At 43.5% G+C, this 21,933-nt stretch overlaps 1 protein-coding gene across 31 annotated transcripts in view; it reads left to right on the top strand.

Moving 5' to 3' along the window:
* Sgip1 (SH3-domain GRB2-like (endophilin) interacting protein 1) overlaps window positions 1-21,933 on the top strand; it is a 236,125-nt gene that overhangs the window by 20,204 nt on the left and 193,988 nt on the right. The gene's annotated exons all lie outside the window — the stretch shown is intronic.

Here is a 21,933-nt window from a genome sequence, read left to right on the forward strand (position 1 = left end):
CATAATGGGTCTCAGATCAGCCACAGAAATGTCAGAGGGGCCACCTAAAGCCAAGGTCTGTCCTACCAGTTGCCAATGGTCAATGGACCTTAGCAATTTACCAAACTGGAATAAAAGGGAGATGGTTTCAACAAAACCAGTGAAGCTCCCCTTGTCTCTCCGCCACCCTCCTTTCCCCCTTCCCACCCCCCCCCCCCCGTCATCATGTCAAATGTCATTAGTGTGACTCCAGGGAGAGAAGAATTCTGGGGTAGAAGCTCATAGATTCAGGGAAATAGCCTTAAATGGAGGCAGCGCATCATTCCGTTTAGAGCCTGGTCTTGTGTTCAGAGAGCTAAGTGAGATTGTTAAGATTCTATGGTTAAATCAATTTTAGTTAATTCCAAATGAATGTAATCTTTGACTAGCAAGGCAAGATAAACAGAAAAAGTGTAACTTACATACTTTTTAATTCAAAGCCCACAAGACTTATCCTCATCAGGAAAAAAAAAAAGATAACTTGTCTATAGAAGGGTACTATTTTTATAGCTAAATTTGACAAAGGACGTGTTGAAATGCATCTGCATACATTCTGATTCAGTTCTAATCTTCCATGGGAAATTTGAGGACCGTTTCTTTCACTTCTGGGCTTGAAACTATCCCATGAGTTCTTTGGAGGTTGGTAGCATTTCCTGATGATCACTAGTGGTTCTCCTGGTAATCAGGTCTGTTGTGCCATCCGGAACATCAGCTTGAAGGCCTAAGATAAGCTTATCTGAGCTGCAGAAACTGAAACGGGAACTCTAACAAAGACTGGTGTTGAGATGAAGTAGCACTGTGGTTAGCTTGCCCAATTTATCTAATGGAGGATGTTATCTTCTCACTGGTGGGATCAGAGATGACAGGATGGGTTCTGCGGCCTCTAATGAATCTCCACAGGAGAAATTAGACAGGTGTGCCCCCTGCTTTCGAATTCCACGTGAAACGAATAAACATTTTCTATTTGTAATTCCTATTTAAAAGGTCTCCTATTAATTGTTCAGTGACCTTGGAAAAACAGGTAGGACCCTTAATCAGAAATCTATTTCCCAGTCAGTGGCTTTCCAACTAAATTGCCAGTCTTTTTCACAACGCCTATGTCTATTTCTGATACTGCATCCCAGAATTCCTGCTCTAAATTTGTCTTACTCCGAAGATGTGTTACAGCAGTTATGTCCATTGAACCACCCCCAGAGAATACCAGGGTATTGCACATGCCACAATAACCTTGGAAAGATGAGAACTCACCCAAGGTGCCAGAAATGCTGTCCTAGCAGGTCTCAGGTGAAATGCCATGTGTGTCTTGTGAGATTACACTGCCAAGCATCTGCATAGTCTGTTCTCAGCCAGAGCCTATGTGACACATACACATGGTCACACATGCATGTGCAGTCATGCACATAAACACAGTTCTAGAGAGGCTGTAGTTGATACTAACATGTGCGCGTGCGTGCACACTGCTATATTGCTGCAGTGATTCTGTCTGCTGCTTGGGGAAAGTCTGGCAGGGCAACTTTTCAGCCCCTCCTCTACTTTGTGGGGAACAAGAATAAATACATATTTAGATGAATGCATTATGGTTCAGATTCATATCTCTGTTTGATTGGAACAGGATGTAGGCTTCGTTCATCCAGTCTCTTTTGGAAGGCCTGGTCTTAGATGAGGAGTGGTACCACCTCCCTCTTGCTCTCATACTGAGAGCCAACTTCATAACTGCAGGATCCTTCGACAAATCACTGTGTGGTTCCATTGCTTTATTTCAGTTATCCTCATGAAAGCAGTATCCTTGACTTGTTGCTTCCTGAATTCTTTATATTTTTGACAGTGGTTGGTATTGAGTTGTTTCTTTGCTGAGAAGAACTACATGATGATGTTTGGATGTAGAATGGGAGTGAAGGTGGTAAGCAAAAGGAACTTTTGCTGTGGCTATGTGTGTTGCTGGTGCTGTGTGCATTGCTGGTGCTAAGAAGGGGTCAGTGTGGTTAGGGCAGGGAATCAGGGGCTATTCTTTGATACATTGTTGTTAAAAATCTCAAATGGCATTTCCTAAGATAACTGAAAGTAAGCTCAAGTTTCTTAGAGTCTTTTCACGCGTGGGGCTGGTGGGTGTGTTTCTTATCCCATGCAGAAGTAACTGGTGCTCTGTGGTTTTGAATCTCATCTTTAGGCTCATATGTGCTGTGTTCAGAATGTCAGTGTCCTGGTGTCAACGATTTCATTCTGGATAACAGTTTTGAAACAGGAAAAGAAGCCTTTTTAGAGGATTTCATTGCAACCCAAGATAAATAAATACATTTTATTTATTTACTATTCACAGGAATGTCTGTATAAGTATATTTTAGATATGGTATTTTATAACACTTTTTCCAAATTTAAAAAATTAAACATAATACATTGTGGCAGGAAAAAAAGGTAGAGTGGAATTTTAATTCAAGTCCGTTTAACAAAACTCATAATTTTCAGCCTCTAAGAACTTTGTTCTTTTTTACTTTGTATCAGAGCCGGCATGTTAGGCACACTGAAAAACACGCGTTTCTTTCTCCACTTGTATATTCTATTTCTCTCTACTTGAAACTCCAACTGCTGGCAGGGCCCTGCCTTTTTTTCCCTTATTAGTGTTTTCCTATCCTGCAAATGATTACTTAGATGGTTTTGTCCAATTTGAGATTAACTGAACATCTGTTGCTGCAATAAACCTGCAAACTCTAGAAATGGAATTTTCGATTTGGAAAATTCTTTGATGTGTTTTTTTTTTTTTTAAAAAAAAAAAGAGGGAACAAAGCATTTTGAACAAAAGTGTTCATTTTATAGTTAGCTCTGGAGGCTTTGGAGGTGCTGTAAATGCTTCGGGTTCCCTTCCCACATGGGGAAGAGACTTTAATAAATCTAAGTGTGCATCTGAGATTCTGATATGCGCTCCGTCATTTATGTAATCTCTCTCCATCTTCAGGTGTGAGTTGGGAAGAGACTGTTCGATTCTCATCCAATTTCAGTGGGCAACTTCAAATCTCTGAAGTATATAAATGAGTGTATAGTCTTATACTAGTCCATCGGGGTGGTTAACCCAGTTTTAGACTGGATACTAAATACCTGCTATGAGCACGACAGCTATCACCGTGATGCAGCAGAAGACAATGGTGGCATTTTAATGTGTTTTTAATTTCAAAGATTGCTTTTGGATATTGCTATTAGTCCTCCCACATGGCTTCTCTGAGTCAATTATTAACAAAGAAAACTTAATTAGAAGAAAATGAGGAGCTAGAGACAAAATTTGAAGGCACCTCCAGAAATTATTATGCATAGGAAGCTTTGGTGGCTTGTGATAGTACCGTATTTTTGAATTCTGTTCAGTTTTACCTTTCCATTCTATCCTTGTGGCCTACCTTTTCTAAACCCCATTTTGTCATAGGAAGCATCGTCCAGTGATAAGGTAATAAGATAAACTCATAAATGGAATAAAGAATGGGAGAGATTTTACTGAAATGACTAGGAAGGAGTTGAAGGAAGGGTTTAATAGGCCGTGGTACATTCTAGCTTGTGCATCTTGGAAGCTTGAGAAAGAAATTAGCTTTGTGAAGAGGTGGTCATAGATAGACAGGAAGCACAGTGAGAGCAAGACCCCCTGGGAAGAAGGCACTGGCCACACATATCACAGTAGGGCTAGCATAGCTTTCTCACAATGGGACAGCTACTGGAGATGTACTGGAGATGTGGGAGGGGTGAAGTTCCATTCTTGGGATCTGAGTATCAGCTTATTTCTTCTGTAGGATATTAGAGATGGATGGAACATCTGTATTTAAATATCTTACACTGTGCTACTTCCTTGTTTGAAATGCCCATTCCTCCCATTTCCATCTCTTTTTAAATCCACAGTCTACATGAGCCTGTATGCTCTGGCCAACTCTTCTTCAAGTTCATCTGATGCTTTAGTAACATAGAGAACCATACTGCATGCCTTCTGGTATTTAGAATAGTCCTTTCCCTCCAGCCAAACTCTTGATTTGCAAAAATTGTCCTTCATAGCTTGCAGACTCACCAGTTCTCTTATGATTTCTGCAAAACTGCCACTCCTCAGCACTACTTCCCTTTTGTTCTTGTTATCCTCAAATCCCACTCACACACACTGGGCCACTGAATCCTCAAAGCTTAAGGCTTGGAGGTAAGCTCCATAAAGGCAGACATCTGGTCTACCTTATTTACCTCTATCGCTTTCGTACCTAGGGAAGACCTCATACATTTACTCATTGAGTAAGTGAACAAAACTAGATATAAACTCTGATAACTACATTCTATACATGGTACATGTAAAAAATAAATGTTCACTTTTATGTTCTCCCTAGCGACACAAAACTTGTAAACATGACAGAATTGGAAAATAAGACAATGTGTTATGAAGTGTTAAAAATAGTTCATCTGAGAATATGCACTTGAGCTTGACTTATCTTGGTGAGTCTTCCCAAGGAAAAGAATTCATATTGAGAAGAAACATGCTGTGCAACACCTATGCAAAGAAAAATTTTATTAGATGTTTTCTTTATTTACATTTTAAATGTTATTCCCTTTCCTGGTTTCCCCTATAAAAAACTCCTATCCCCTACTCCCTACCCCTGCCCACCAACCCACCCACTCCTGCTTCCTGGCCTTGGCATTCCCCTACAGTGTGATATCAATCCTTCACAGGACCAAAGGCCTCTCCTCCCACTGATGACCAACAAGGCCATCCTCTGCTACATATGCGGTTGAAGCCTTGAGTCCCTCCATTCGTACTCTTTGGTTGAGTCCCTGGGAGCTCTGCGGGTACTGATTGGTTGATCTTGTTGTTCCTCCTGTGGGGCTGCAAACCCCTTCAGCTCCTTGGGTCCTTTCTCTAGCTTCACCATTGTGGATCTTGTGCTCAGTCTAGTGGTTGGCTGAGAGCATCCACCTCTGTATTTGTCAGGCACTGGCAGAGTCTCTCAGGAGAGAACTATATCAGGCTCCCGTCAGCAAGCACTTGTTGGCATCCACAATAGTGTCTGGGTTTGGTGACTGTATATGAGGTGGATCCCCAGGTCAGTCAGTGTCTAGATGGTCTCTCCTTCAGTCTCTGTTCCACACTTTGTATTTCTTCCCATGGGTATTTTGTTCCCCCTTTTAAGAAGGACCGAAGTATCCACACCTTCTTGAGTATCCATCTTCCTTCTTGAGCTTCATGTGATCTGTGAATTGTATCTTGGGTATTCCGAGCTTCTGGGCTAATACCCATTTATCAGTGAGTGCATACCACGTGTGTTCTTTTGTGATTGGGTTACCTCACTCAGGGTGATATTTTCTAGCTCTATCCATTTGCCTAAGAATTTCATAAATTCATTGTTTTTAATAGATGACTAATACCCCACTATATAAATGTATCACATTTTTTATATCTATTCCTCTGTTGAGGGATATGTGGCTTCTTTCCAGCTTCTGGCTATTATAAATAAGGCTTATGCAAAGAAATCTGAATCAATACAGTGCATGTCTCCTTGATATTTTGCCTTCTTTTGCTCATCTCTCCTGTTTTTCCATCCCACCTTTTTCATCTTGTGCTCTTTTTCCTTTTCTCTGCTTTAAGGCAAAGCCTGAATATGATGGATTCTAAAGCTAGAGAGTTTGAAGTAGAAAATAATTTTAAATAAATGGAGGAATATCATGAGTGTCTAGTTGAGTGATGTGCTTGTGTGAACAAAGATAGCATCATAGAATGTGAAGTTTTTCAGATGATGAATTATTTCTGAGTAGAGAATTTGTCTATCGTGCTGAACTCCTATAGCATGGGCTTTTGTATATAAAGAGTATGGATCAAGAAGTGAGACTTAAGTGCAAGTCTAAATGTTGGGACTGCTTGGCTGGGTGCCTTGAGGAAGTTACTTGACATTCCAGGCTGTGTTTCCTCAGGACAGCATGAGATGATTGATCTGTCCTAGCTCTAGAATGCCCAGCTCTGAGAAACTATGGCTTCTGCTGAATGACTGCATTCTCCCACATTTTCTCTCTCTAAGGCTGAATTTTGAGGCTTGACTCACGTCCTCAACCCCAAAAACATATACCTGGCACACGATTAACTCAAATAGATTACTAGTCTCCTCTGTTGGTTAATGATCTTCTATTATGTTTGCATGGCACAGATTTGTTTTGCATCTTTGCTGTAGTAGAAGACAAGCAACTGAGTGCCTGCCACCTATAGAACCTAGTCTACAACTATTTATTTATCCATTAAAATATGTATTGAACTATTAAGAATGCATAGAATAAATGTCTAGCACATAAAGTCATAAATGAGATATCTTTATCATACCCTTTGCCTCAAGGATCAAGGAATATCACAGAAGAGCAAGCACAAAAATTGTGAGAGCCAGAGGTTAGGGATTGTCAGAGCAAAACTGTGTCTTCTAGCCATGACAAGGACAATACATTGATGGACTCATAACACGTCTGGTTGCCTGTTGTGGTGGTTTGAATAAGAAAGATCCCTATAGGCTCATATATTTGAATGCTTAGTTGCAGGGTGTGGAACTGTTTGAAAGGAACAGGATTGGGCAGTGTGTCCTTGTTTGAGGAGGTGTATCACTGGGATAGCTTTAAGGTTTGAAAAGCCCATACCAGGGCCAGTCTTTCCCTACCTGTGGATTCAGATGTAGCTCTCAGCTACTGCTCTAGCTCCATGCATACTACATTGTCTCCTACAATAATAATAATGGAATGACCCTCTGAAACTGCAAACAAGCCTCCAATTAAATGTTTCCTTATAAAAGAATTGCAATGGTCATAGTGTCTCTTCACAGCAAAAGAACACTGACTGAGACATCTGTATAAGACCTGAATATGAACCAAGCCAGTCAGCATTCCATATTTATAACAGTTGGATCTTTAGAAGGCTGGGATTATCAGCCAACACAATGGATGTCTAATGTTGGTGCCTCTTGGACTTATTCTTCCCACTCTTTTAAGTAAATGGAGATATGCCATGTCCTTGTCTCAGTTCATCATTCCAAATCCACAGAGCTGAACATACAGCTTTGAACTTTGAATACATCCAACAAAGAGAAGTTATACCTATGATAAGACTCATTCAGAACTGGGATCACTTGTCAAGTGGTGAGCTTTCAGCTGGATCTCAAAGGCCTTTACAGAAGGGAGAAGGAACAGAGGAGCCACTATCACTATCTGAAGAGCTATTGATAGTTGATAACTGCTAGGGTAAGGGGAGTCAGTTTTCTTTAGCTAGGTATGGTCCCTGGTAGGTTGAGCATGCTCCAGTAGATGGCCCCTCAGATTTATGCATATGTGATCAGCACAGTTTGTAGCCATTGAGTTATAAAAAGCATTCTTGTTTTTGATTAAGAGGATTGATTTTATAAGGTGGTGGAGGGTTTGGGGATGGATGCAAAAGGAGTTAGGGGAGAGGCAAAGAGTAAATATGATTAAAATACATTGTATGCTTATATGAAATTCTCAAAGAATTAATAAAACATGTTTTCAAGCAATTAATAAAAATGAGTATGTGGTTAAAAATTATGTATTGGATCCTAGGCAACTTGTTCAAAATGCTGTGCATTCAATGATGAATGATATAATCCAAACTTCCTCCAGAACCACTTGGAAAGTTTTCTTTAGTCTCAGGTACTATAATCACACTAAAAATGACAGGGAAAAGGAGCCAGCTGTAGTCACTGTCTTTAGAAACCTGAGTCTGGCGTGGTGCCTAGTGAGATACTACCTTCTCACACACTTTGCCATCCCACAGCCTCTCTGTGTGGGAGAAAGAATAAGTGTTAACATCCTGATTTCCAAAAAGAAGAAACTGGGGCTCTGTGAGATGAAGTGACTTGATAAGCAAACCAATGAATGCCATCAGTAGCTAGACTCTGACTCCCAGGCAAGAAGTCTTCCTGTGTTCAGGGGTATGGCTAGAAAATGTGGGTCTCCGACATGCAAGCAGCAGGCTGCCTAGAGTGGGGTATTTCATCACAACTAGGAAAGTTGGTTTCATCACCTTGCTCTAGTCCTTGCCATCAGCCATCAGCTTGAAGAAGGACCCTAGCTTAACAGAGGGTTCTGTTCCGTTCAGGAGCACTCATTGTCTTCCCTGGAGTTTATGGTGACAAGGACCACACTGTCATGTCACTCTTCCCAGAGACTCTAAACTTTCACAGTTGACATTCTGCAAAACATTTCATATGAAAACCTGCTTCTCACCATGAACAAAAGCCCCTTTCTCCCTTAGAAGGGCAGCTCATTTTCCCCTGGCATCTTGTGAAAGCTTGGGCCATTATCATGAACGTACGATAGTGCACTCCATCATTTGAAGGTTAACTAAACTGGTCCAGCCTCATTTTATAGTTGAGGAAACCTACGCCAAAATGCAGCAACTTATCCAAGGGTCTTTATTCTGTCTGGAAGATAAAGGAACATTCACTTTAGTCATGATTCTAAAACTGGATAGACAGAGACTGGGAACCCATGGTGTCTTCCACGTTCAAAGGTGCTGAGGGTGGTTGGGCGACTGCCAAAAGACACACAAATGAATGTGTCCCCAGGGTCATCATTCTACTGAGCGCACATACAATGTGACCATTTATAGCACTTTCCTCTGTGAGCTTATGCACCTGCTGTCAGTGAAGAGGACAGACCTTGAACCCCCCACCAGCTGTGTGACCTTGAGTGAGTGCGGGAACTGCCTGGCCTCAGCTTCCTCATGCTCCACATAGGAACAGAGCTGGTTTCCACCTCCCAGCCCACAGTGGGGTAAGGAATATGAGAACATCCGAAAGAGCCTGGTGCACATTCGCTGTTTTCTCGGGGTTCTACCACAGTGGTTACTCATTCATTTTCAGAGGCTTAACCTTGCTTCTCGACACTGTTCCTATCATATAGAGGGTTGCTGCACTGCCTCTGCAGACAGGCCTTGCACTCGTCCCTCTTCTACATACCCACTTTTAATTTATTAGCATCTTCTATCATCCTTTATTCCCCATGTCCACATGATAGGCTGCTCCTTTCTGGACCATGCCCTGCATCGTTAATCAATCCCAGAGTTCTTTCTGTCCCGCTTCAGTAACTATCTTGACATCATATTCTGGGATGCTTGTGAGAGTTTGTTGGAGTTGGCACATGGCTTATCACTCTGTGTTTCCTTCCATGGACCCTTTCCCAGAGTCAAAATAGAGTGAATAAAACCAGAATGCGGGTGGTCTAGCAATGCATCCCCGCATCACAAATTCTTCCTAAGTAGCTGAAACAGAGATGAAAAATTGCCCATAGCATTACATAGCACCAACTATAGCAACAATGACAAGACATAGTCTAATCCTCAGAGCAGGGAAAGTGCATGCTTTTTGTGCTGGTGACTTTAATCTTCAAGTATCTCTTAGATTCTCATGACCCTAATGTGGATGATGGAGGTAGATAGCAAGTAAATAAGCTCATGTTAACGTTTGGATTCTTTCCTGATTCCTCACCCCATCTTCCCATTCTCAATGGATTCTCAAGGATGTAGACCACCCTGCCCAACTTCCTGTCTTCCCATTAAGTCATTTCATCAGACTATGTCACCTCCAGTGTGTCAGGAGCCAGACCCTTCTCCTGTCTGTTATCAGTTTCCTTGCCTATGAAATAAACTGCGCTGTGCAAGGCTGCCCCATGAAGCACCTTCCCTTCTCACTGCGCTGGCTGAGCAACGCCGAACACTTTCTTACCTCCTTTCCCTTACAAACACTGTTCTTCCCGTCCCTTTACAGTGACAAGACCTAGTTGGTGCTGATCATTCAAGGTCACACAAGTGCCCTCTTTATGTGCCAGAAGGCCCTTCTCCTTGCGCATGTGGAGTATCCTACATAGCTACATAGGTTACACAGCATGCTGGGGATGGTTGACTTTGGTCAGACTGACCTTCATGAAACCTCAAGTCTGTGACTTTGGGAAGAGAGTGGATCTGTTTCCTCATTAAGAAAATGAAAGCTGCGGTTGTGGTCATTTAACATGAAAAGTTGTAAGAATTCAACCAAAACTTATACTTAGGGTAGTTGTTCTTAACCTGCAGGTCTTGACCCTTTGAGGCTCACACATCAGATATCCACATATCAGATATTTATATTACAATTCTTAATAGTAGCAAAATTACAATTAGGAAATAGCAGTGAAGATAATTTTATGGCTCAGGGTCACCACATGAGGAACTATATTAAAGAGTTGCACCATTAGGAAGGTTGAGGACTACTGACTTAGACAAGACCAAACCACTGGAAAGGAGGGAGGGAAGCGGGGAGTGAAAGAAAAGAGGGTGGGGGAATTGGTTTCAGGAATTGGCTCATATGACTTGTGGGGACCAGCATGGCAGTTCTGGGTTAGGCAGGAGTCAGTTCTGCTGCAGCCTATGTGCCCAGTGTTGAGAGTTCAGCAAGTTTCAGAGGCCGTACTGTGTGGGCACAAGACTTTCTTTTCTATCAGTCCTGTTCCTCTTATAAGAGCTAGAGACTATGCCTTGGCTGAAGCCTGCCCTGCTCATTTTAATTAACCTAGTGTGGGGCATGTGTCGGCACTCAGATATCATCCAGTGAATGAATGAGCATGGGGAAGGGATTATAGACCTTAGCGGGGGCAGCACCTAGCACACAGCTATTCTTAGACTCAAAGGTCTTAACCTTTGCAAGGCATTTAGAAGACAACTGGGTCCACAGTGAAGCTTAGTACATGTGACTCTGCCTGGCCGACAGAGGCTTCTGTGTGATTTTGAGATGTCAAGCAGTGCCCTGGATTGAGTCCTCTCTGCAGCTCCAGAACACAGTGTGCCATGGAGGACCCATCAAGCTGGTCCTGGCAGCATGAAGGACTGTCGCACCCATGTCTGTGCAATGTTCTCCCCACCCCCTTCGTTGTAAGTTAAAAAGTTTCACTGTTTGAATATTTGACACCCAAAATGTCACTGTGATGAAATAACCATTGCTACAACTTACTGAGTGTAGGAATATGGTCTCTGAAGATGCACAACCTGAACGAAATTCCTTAACTCTCAATGATAATATTAGCAAAATGGTAAAGTAATGCCTAGTGCAGACAATTGTTAGGATGATTAAATGAGATGCTGCATAATCTGTACTCAGCACAGTACCTGACATACTAAGTACATGCTTAATAAAGTATAGCTCTTAATTGCTTTTTAGTCAAAATATTTTGTCAAATTCTAAATATACATGTATGTATGTAGCTGTGCACACATACATATATGTCTGTGCATACACATATGACATTTTCTCTATCGATTTAATTATAACCACTATTCTAAGCAGTGTCTACTTTGTTCAAAACCATAAATTCCAAGAATGAGCTCTCAAATTCAAATTCTCACATCTCCATGCTTTGGTGAACTTTTTCAAGTTATTTAACCTCTCTATTTCTTGGTTTCTTCTTCTGCACAAGATAGTCTCTACCTGAAAACGTTATTATAAGGATTTGATTCATTCACTATTCAACATTTATTATTATTATTATTATTATTATTATTATTATTAATTCTACACGTGATCTTGAGGTAGTTTTCAAAAGCATTGTTATTATTGGTTGCTTAATAGCTCATTGATTGATAAGTTATGTCATGAGATGTTTAGATTGTTACCAGGAGCTTAATTTGTGATTGAGCTAAAATTGCTCATATCAATAACTCATGTATTAAACATGAATTTGGGGGTCTTGCTCAGTGAGTTACTGTGGCGCTTTGCTTCGGGCTTTGTGCAGTGGGTTTAGAAAAGCCATTCATTATGGAAGGAGAAAATAAGCTATAGACAGAGAACTTTGCTTAACTCAAAAACTACTCACTCCTAGCCCTGCTGTTCATTGGCTGTGACATGAGGCTGAGTCTACTCATGGTCAGGAAGAGGTTTAACACTCCCTCTGCTGGTTGTACATCTTGGGCATTTGCCACCTCTCTTGTGTCCTCTCCTGTATCACGATGAATATTTTAGGCATCCCTAACTTTACCACCTTGTCATAAAGAATAAAGTACAAAATGGAAAGTATTTTGGAACTTATGAAATTTTATAGAGATAAAAAATATAGCCTTGGGGATGTTATTTTCTGTTGTATCTTGGTAGCTTTGTTTTCCATTTAAGGATTAGGTTTGATATAATAAGCCTGAAAATGTAACTAGTTTTAAGGTCTCTGATGAACATTCAACACTGCCAACCTTCCCCCACATCCCCTACCTCTCAGGTCTACAAATAGTTTTCATTTTTGGATACCAGGGGTGTATACCTTTCTGTTGTGTTGAATTATTTATTACATTGAAGGAAACTATATATAACTTTGTTAAGCTGGATAAAAATATTGTTACTAATAATGGCTGTTTAGTGAGACAGTTTCAAATACAGATGAAAGTGTGTTCAAATAAAATGAACCTTGGACTGGTTACAAAGCAGCCATACATAGTTCTGAGCCCAATGTCAGATTAAAGGTAAGAGAGGATTCAGGTCTAATCTGCTCCCTCAAAATGCCAGATCCAATTATTCAAACTGGATTTCTTCTGCTGGCTCTTCTCTTGCCTTCTCCTTCATGGCAGTACAGCTCAGCTTGTCTCACTGAAGAATGGAGCTTGATGGGGATGGTGAGATTGTTTAGTCAGGAAAGTGCTCGCCACATAGACATGAGGACCAGGGTTCCATCCCTAGGACTCAGGTAAAGGCCTGTGCTCCTGTATTCTTAATGCTTCAGTGTTAACATGCAAAGTGCTGGGGCTCCAGGTGAACAGAAGTGCTGAGCACTGGGGCAGGGAGAACACTCATAAACAAGTGGTATGTGAGGAATTATATCCAAGGTTGACCTCTGGCTTCTACACACACCATGCTGCCACATATACACATATACACACACGAACCCATGCCTACATGTACAAAATGCATCTTTTCACACTCTTGACCAGATTTTAGCTTAGGGACATTGAAAGTGTCTTGATGACCATGGAATATTATGCAGTAGCCAGAGGTCTAGATGTGAGGTGACCAGGACACACAGAGGGACACAAAGTTAACAACAAGGAGATAGCTTAGCAAAACAAGCAAATACTTAACTTCTGGTAATGCTAAAATCAATAAAACCCAAGCAGAATCTTTTTGCCAGATGGTAGGGTTGGGAAGGACTCCTGAGCAGATGTCCCCAAGCTGAGATGTCTCCATGCCATGACCCATGGAGATACAGGAAGAGACTATTAAAGGATTGATTACAGCAGACAGTAGGGACCTGGGACTTGGGGAAATTAATGAGCAGAAAGGAAGATAGGTATGACAGGGAGAGACAGGCTGGAAGATTGAGGTCAGGCCAGGCTTGGTGAACAGTGGGGATGGATCTGGAATTTATTCTGAGGCAGTGGAAAGCCACTGGCAGGGCTTAAGGAGAAGGTCGTGATCTCATCTGCATCTTTAAACAATTACTTTTGATGTAGGATGGACTTCTGATGGCATCCTGCTCTCTCTCTGTGTGTGTCTCTGTGTCTGTCTGTCTGTCTGTCTCTCTCTCTCTCTCTCCTTCCTTGGTGGCTTGCCATCAGTTTGTGTTTGGTAATAGATGCCCTTATTTTATCTAATTGCATGTTATGCTTATTCGAGGAAAGCTGGTAGAAATCGGAAAGGACCATAGAATCTCTTCCCCAGCCTCCCATTGGCACCATCAATCATAAGGTCTGAAGGGGGGAAGTAAAGATTCAGTTCAGCCACTGAATAAGCTTGTTTTCTACCCAGATGTTTCTGGAATTGGGCATTTTCAGAGTCATGCTGACAGGTGAGAAAGAGATGGAGATAACACAGATTTAATATTGTCCTGTACTTGTCTCCTGTGCTTCTTTTGAAAGGCTTTAATGTGCCTCAGTCCCTTGATGGTCATTTTGATGGTGAACCAGTTAGATCATGAGGCCATCTTTCCTCACTGAGCCTCTGTCTCTGGACCAGATCAGATAGAGAGAATCGCTTAAGATTTCTTACATCAGCAGAGGCTGATCTCCCACATCCCACTTTCCTCCACAAACGCTTCTATCAAACGCTTTTGTGTCCTCTCTGGATGCCATTGGCAGAGATCTCTGCTATACACTTAGCTGCACTGTGTGCTGACCCATGCGGACACACACATTTATATCCCACAGGAAATTGCACTGGACTCCCTGTAGGCAGGAACTGCTCCTTTCTCGGCCTCCTTTGTGCTAGCTTCTCTAGTTCTCTTCTTTAATTACTTACATGGTATAGCAGCTGAGGGCACAGGCTTGGAAATTAGACAGATCTGGCTATGTGACTAGCTGGATATATCCCTCTAAGCAAGTTGAAACCTGTTCATTCCCACCTTATCCCACCTCCCACCTTCCTCCCACACAAAGCTTCTTAGCTTTTTAACTGTTATTTTAATTCTTCTCTGATGTATTACATCAGTTTACCCTCCTTTCCCCTCCCCCAGTCTCCCCTCAAAACCTCCCCTCTACCCCAGATACACTCCCCTCTCCCTCCCCCTCCCCTGAGAAAACAGCAGGCCTTGAGGGGTCATTAACCAAACACTGCCTAACAAGGTACAATAAGACCAGGCACATTCCTTCACATCAAGGCTGGATGAGGCAACCCAATAAAAGGAACAGGGTCCTCCAAGCAGGCAAAAGAGTCAGACAGCCCCAGCTCCCACTATAGGAATTCCACAACAACACCAAGCTATTCAGCCATAACATATATGCAGAGGACCTTTTACTTAGCTTTTTAATCTGGCCCAAATTCATAAGATGTTCAGCAAGTGTCTACTAAGATTCCAAATGCAGTTAGGAATGAGGTGTGTGTGAGCAACAAGCACGGTGAGGCACACCTCGAGGAGTTTACAATTTCATGATACCAATACTAGATTAGTATGGGTAAGCCAATGACCGCAAGAAAGAACTGGGAAGGAAGTGGGGAATGGAGTTCTCAAAGGGCTTCTGAAATCCAGCAGCCACCTGGGATGTTGGAAGTGAGACAAGTTATTAGATGTCATTGCGTGGGTAGAACCAAGCATACCTCCTGTCCTGTTGCCTCCAGTGACTTATAGCCACTCTGATCATATCTTCTGTCACTCTTGTGTCCTCTGTATGGCTCCGTCCCTGCTCTGATTCAGGAAGCTTTTGTGGAGCTTGCTAAAAGGAGTTGTCAGAACATCTGCATAGTAAACCCCTTGTTACTGGCTTGGCCCCACCCCGAACCTGACTCCTGACTCTGGCCGCCTACATGGTTTCTGGCTTGGTGTCTGCGCAGGCTCTGGGTCAGGCCCCGCCACACATGCAGAACATTTTCGTTTCCACCCACGCCTTAATTCTCCAATAGAAAGCTCTTGATTTGATCACTTCTTCCTCCAAACATGCCATCAAAATCTCAACAGGACAACTACCATGGACCTTTCAAGAAAGTAGTGGTGGTGCATGCCTTTAATTCCAGCATCTGGGAGGCAGAGGGAGGATTTCTGAGTTCTAGGCCAGCCTGGTCTACAAAGTGAGTTCCAGGACAGCTAGGGCTATACAGAGAAACCCTGTCTCGAAAAACCAAACAACAAAAGAAGAAGAAGAGGAGGAGGGAGGAGGGAGGAGGGAAGGAAGGAAGGAAGGAAGGAAGGAAGGAAGGAAGGAAGGAAGGAAGGAAGAAAGAAAGAAAGAAAGAAAGAAAGAAAGAAAGAAAGAAAGAAAGAAAGAAAGAGAAAGTAAGTTTCTAGACTAAAAGGGATGTTTGGCCCTCAGTTAAAAGCATTTTGAAGGGACGCTCACAACAGTCATTTGGGACAAGTACCTGTGCTGGCTGAGTTGTAGAACTGGGGTATATTTCTTTCTTCCCATTGAGAATATTCTCGGTTGCCACTGTGCTCGAGCTCTGGGCCATTAACCAAAAGACTTCACAATCCCTCTCTGCTGGGCCAAAACCCAAACCAAAACCAACCAGAATCCTTGCGATGTGATAGCTTAGGGCATTTGTGCTGGTGACAGCCGTGCCTGGTAGGCCTTAATTTTCCTGTGGCATTGGTGAGAGGAACAACTCTTTGTAGCTACGAGCCCTTCCTACCAGGGTTGCTCGTAACCACTGCGGCTCTTTCTCCTCCATTTCTGTACATTTTCTCATTAGATCTTATTAAAAGGCAGCTACCCTCACACATAACAGAAGCTGCCTGTGCTCAAACAATACAGGTTGTCTGAGGGTCACGGTGTACTAGGGAAGACTAAGAATGGCATTATTAAAGTGTTCTACCAGTTCTCTTATATAAGTAACTATAATCCCTCCCCAAGTGCCATCTCTCCCCAAGAAGGGGGACTCTTTAGATTTTTTTAATGTAAAAATAATTAGTATGCTTTGCTCTCTTACTGTGTGCAGGAAACTATGCTTCGGTTAGACTTCCTCTGATTTAGCATTCACTACCCCAAGAGGCTGAGACTATAATAAGCACCTGCTTACCCTGTGATACCTTCAAACATCTGTCGCACCACACCTCAGCCTTGCTGGCTGTTAATAAGATGATCGAAGGCCAGCAGAAGTAAGAGACTAGCGTTCATGCCTTCTCTGCTCTTTCAGTCAGGTGGGGTGTTAACGTACACAGTAACCAAGCCTGAGAGGGCTCCCAAGAAATGGTGTCATGTCTTTCTCAGTATTTGCTGCAGTTCTTCGGCCATAAGATTTAACAGTTGTTGGGCCCATCTTCTGGTTCTGGTTATAGTAGACATTTTATTTTATAGCATTTCAGAAGAAAAAAATCAGTCATCAGTTGGCTTTTGTTTCACATGAAAAATAAAATCATTTTTAACTTTGTATTGGTCCTTTGTGAATTTCACAACATGCACCCCAGTCCCACTCATACCTCAGACCCCCTCATACCCACCCTCCACTCTATTGTAACAGAGGGGGAACAATCTTGATGTGGAAGCTGTAGTATATCACAGTATATCCCACAATACAGCCTTTTATCTATATTTCTTTGCTTGCAAATGTTGATTGCAATGACTAGTTGGCCTCTGCTACTCTGTCAATACTGGAACCCCTCTCCTCCTCATCTTGGATATCCTGTAGTTGCCCTGTGTCATGGAGATCCTGTAGTTTTGGATCTATAGGACCAGCTCCTTCATGAACTCCAGCAATCAATAGATGGGTTAGATGTTGGGGTGGGCCAATTCAAAGCCCTGGTCTGGGCCTGAAAGGTATCTGAGCTTATCATACCATTGGCTCTCCTACTTTCACACCCTTGAGGGCAGCTCACTGGCAACCTTACAACCATGGCCAGCTTTACCCTTCTGCCCAGGAACCACTCTCCCCAGTGCTGCAGCTGTTAAGGACAAGACTAGCTCTCTTGCTCTCATGAACTCAGGGCCAGGGCCAGTTTTACCACACTCACACCCTTGGGGCTAGTTTATCTACAACTCTCACAATGGGGTAGGGGCTTTCTCAGGTACTGCATCTGACTAGGGGCAGAGTCAGCTCCTCTGTCACAAGCCCCATGTCAAGCTCTCCCACAGTCCCTAGGCCAGGTGTGGGACCAGTTCTACCAAGCTCCCAAACATCAACATGCCCCCCCAGCAGCACCTCAGACCATGGAATGGCCTTTGGTTCTAACAGACTCCTGTTGATGCAGGCTCATGGACCCAGATGTGGCCATGCCATGGTCCTAGTTGGTACCGTGTGCTACTCACATCACGCTGCTCCTCACTACCCTTAAGTCTCCGGGTTTGCCTGTCTTCATTGTACCAAATCCTTCTGTTTCTCTTTTTCTAACGTTTCTCTCCCACTTACTCTTAGTGGGGTCAGGGTCTCTAAATATCTGGGGTCATCTCAGAAGTGGTCTAAGGGGTGCTATGTCCTGTTTGTGCATTATGGTGCCAAGCAGGGGTCATATCATGCATGGGCTGCTACCATCACCGGCCTGTGAGGCACCAGACTGTAGTCATGACCCCTGGTGCCATCTCGGTGGTCATCTTGGACTCACTCCTCACCTAGGCCTGCCCTTGTGGCCCCATGCAAGGATCACGTATCTCGGGCTCACCCTCACTTTTCTTTGGTATTTATTTTTATTTGATGAATATGCATGATTTTTCTACATGAATGAGCACCGTGTGCGTATTCTCCAGGAACTAGACTTGTGAGCCATCAAGTGGGTCCTGGGAACCAAACTCAGGTCCTCTGCAAGAGCAGCAAGTATTCATAACCACTGGGCCATTTCTCCAGCTCCTTAATCCCGCCCTTGATATTAATATCCCTAAAGCAGATGCTCCCCTTTCCACAACTATAACAAAACACATATTTTAGAAATGTGTAAAAATATGCAGCTCTCTCCAACTTTATTTATAATAGCATTTGTGCTATTTACTTAGCAGTAAATAAAGACACAACTCTGATCATTCTCTTTCTGCTCTTATGTTTCTGTTCTCTGTTCTCACAAGTTCATTAGCTGAGCAGGGGAAAAAAAAAGCCACACAACAGTAGCATTGAACTCTCCCTATAAGGCCCATGACCTTGAAGTGAACTAAAGTCAAACCCTCTGCAGGCTCTCTGAGAGGGAAATTGCCACATACAGAGGTGGGTCAGCCCCACTCATGACTGATAGTCCTAGTATGCGTCGGTGTGCCAGGCCTGACGTAAACATCTGCACCCATGTGGTTTATCCAGCTCTCATCGTAGCTCTGAGAGTTGTCTTACATCCGCTTTGATAAATGTGGACACTAAGGCTTAGGGTCACTTGCACAGCCAGGGAATTGCAAATGTGGGATGTGACTGAGTCTTAGCTCCTGTGATCTCCGACTTATGAATACTGCAAGATATCCCCACAGGATGCCCTTGGGTGACAATCTGGCTGAGGCTTGTTGTCCCTTGTCATGGGCAAAGACTTCCTCAGGGAGTTCTTCCTCCCCACTCATCTCCTGCCTCAGCTCTTGAGCTCGCCTGCTTTGCTGGCTGGAACACCTTTGAGATGACAGTGTTTGTCCGCAGCACCTTTTCTGGGGCTGTGTAACCCCTGCTGCCTCCACCCACCCCCTTCTCCACTGTGCTAGAAGCTGCCTCTTTTTGTCTTTCCAGCTTTTCTGTTCTCTGACCTGGTTTGTATTGTGTAGCCACTTACTGTGCTGCTGCTGGACAGTCGGTCTCCACCCTTTGCTGCCTCTGTTGGAGCCAGGATGCTTGGCTTTAAGTCTGACCCCCACTTAATGTGCTACCAGACTAGCTCAACTCTCTCTGCCACCGCTTCATGGTTTCGGGTTCTAAAATCAGCATTGTGATATTCAACGCCAGCTTAGAGAGTGTTTGCAGGGAAACAATCACTTAATGTGTACAAAGAGCTTAGTGTAGTGCCTGGCCCACGGTGATGATGTCATTTGCATGGTGACCAGTAATTTATATCAGAAAATACATTGTTAGGTTGAAGGAGCAATCCAGCCACAGCAAGGAAACTCATTCTCCCTGGAAGAAAACCTAAGTCCTCCTTCAAGGTGCTTTCCATTTCTTACTTTCCCATCGTCCATTGGCTCTAGTAAAGAGAGTTGGCTGGCTACCAGTAGGACCTCAGAGACCAACACATCAGATAAGTTTAATTTAGCTCCTAGCTCTTACCGTTTCTGACTCTGGCCCATGTTCACAACACAGGGATGACACCCACATGGTTGGCTCCAGTTGGCCCAAGTCTGTGGTCCTAAGAAGCTCGGTCAAGGCCAAGGAGAGGATGTCCTTCACACGGACTTCTCAGAACTCTTCCCATGGGCTTAGTTTCTCCACTTGTAAGACAACAGGCTTGGGTATCCTGGTTTTGGAGTCCGAAGCCCTGGGAGCTGGTTCCTAGGGTCAGCCATGCTGCTGTTGCTGGTTAGCTCCTAAGCATCCATCTTGTGCAGGGACGGGCCTCATGTGCTCACTGCTGCTTGGCTTATGCTGCAGCTGTCTGCAGCTCTGGCACTGAGTCACATTGCAGCTTTACATAGTTATCATGCCTTTTGTAGCAAGCAAAGATGCTTGGCTCCATTACTACAAAGCAAATCCTCCAAGGAATCCCATGGTGCTCTCAGAATCCTCTTCCAGAGGTTGCATGATGATGTGTGGCCTTGTCCTGCAAAGTTAACAAACCTTCAGAAGGAAAGATGTCCCACAGAGCCCAAATGAGACGAAACCCAACAGCCATTGAGCTCTGTGGAGCACTTGCTTTGTGGGAGTGGCGACTTTCTCCACGGCTCAGAGTCAAACCCCATGGCTTATGTAAAGAATTCATGGCTGGGTCCACTTGTATGTTTTCTGCTCCTGTTCCTCAAGGTGGTATTTTGAAAAAGACCTCCCCCATCTTTGCTTATCTTTAAGCTGCTTAGCTTAGAGAATCTATTGAACACCAAGGTGCTGTTTAATTATCCCAGCAAGCTAGGACACTGAAGCACATTTTCTTTCTCTTTCCTTGTGTGACAAGTCACCAAGTACTATCAGTTGGCACTCGCTTGAAGGTGAATCTTTCCATTGCTGCAGTCCCCACAGCAGAATTGGACCAAATGGCACTCCTGGGATCCTGAAATCGATTCTAAGCTGTTCACACTCCCAGGCCCGTGTGTGTGTGTGTGTGTGTGTGTGTGTTGTATGTGTGTGTACCTATGCTTTCTCAGTCTTGTCTGAATTCTCTATAGCTGGCATTATCTAATTCTCTGGAATCCCATAAGCAAAAACTAACTAGAACGGTGACTCTCAATCTACAGGTCCCAACCCCTTTGGGGGTTGAACAGCCCTTTCACGGGGATTGCATATCAGATAGTCTGTCTATCAGATAGTTATGATTCGTAACAGTAGCAAGATTACATTTATGAAGTTGTTCTGAAGACAGTTTTATGGTTGGGGTCAGCACAACATGAAGAACTGTATTAAAGGGTCACAGCATCAGAGAGGTTGAGTCATCGTTCTGTCCTTCCATAGCTGCCATCCTCATGTCATCTCTTTACCGAGATGTTTGTTGGTATAATTGTCTTCACCTACAAGGCCTTGCTCAAGTACAGAAAAGAGCCCTGCTCCTTTTGTTTGCCGAATCCCAAGGCCCTAGCATGACGTCCAGCTCCCGGAAGTGCTTTGTAACTATTCAGCTGTTATAACTTCTTTTCTCCCCAGCCTAGTTTTGAACAGGATTCTAAATACCAGCATTGGCTCTTTAGTCAGAATGGTTCCAGAAGGAGGCTTTGCTTTCATCCCCTTCAGGAACGCTGACATCAATGCCATGGCCATTGTCACTGGGGAGGTTTGCTAGTGGCTGCTTTCCTTAAAGACCAGCCTAAAAGAGCCCTTCTGAGGTGTCAGGTCTGCAGGTCTCAGAGATACTTTACTCATTGATCTACTAATTCTGAGGTAGGCGATAGCATTATCCCATCTTACTGATGTGAAAACTGAGGCCCAGAGAGATTAAGTTATTTGTTCAAATTAGGAATGCTGTACCACGGCTGAAACCAGACTGTAAACCCAGAGACTCTGACTTCAGAGTGTGCAGCCATCATTACTATACCATGCTGCCCTCTGGAGTGCTTTAAAGCATAACAATTATCAAACGTCTCCCCGGACACACTCACAGCCTGACAGACAGCTCCCAAGTCAGCCCCTTCAGCCACTGGGGCACAATCTCACCTTGTTTAGAAGCCATGGCCTCATCTCCTGTTTACTCAGTTTCTGGTGTTTGCCTGGCTGTTTATAGAAGGGTCTGCTCTTGTGTTTTGGCACTAAGCGATACCAGCTGTGCCATAGCTAGAGCTGTTTTTCCTCAGGAGAGATTATCCTGAGAGGCCACATGGCCGAGAGCAGGATGAGCCTTCTTTAAGGAAGTTATGCTTCCCGGAGCTTCTCTGGCATGTCACCCTAGGAAGCTCTTCACTGTGAGCCTCTGGTCAGCTGAATAAAAATGAACTGACCATTTGTGTGTCCCTACTGATTG

This window comes from Mus musculus, chromosome 4 (genome assembly GCF_000001635.26).
Source record: "Mus musculus strain C57BL/6J chromosome 4, GRCm38.p6 C57BL/6J".
NCBI classification, from domain to species: domain Eukaryota; kingdom Metazoa; phylum Chordata; class Mammalia; order Rodentia; family Muridae; genus Mus; species Mus musculus.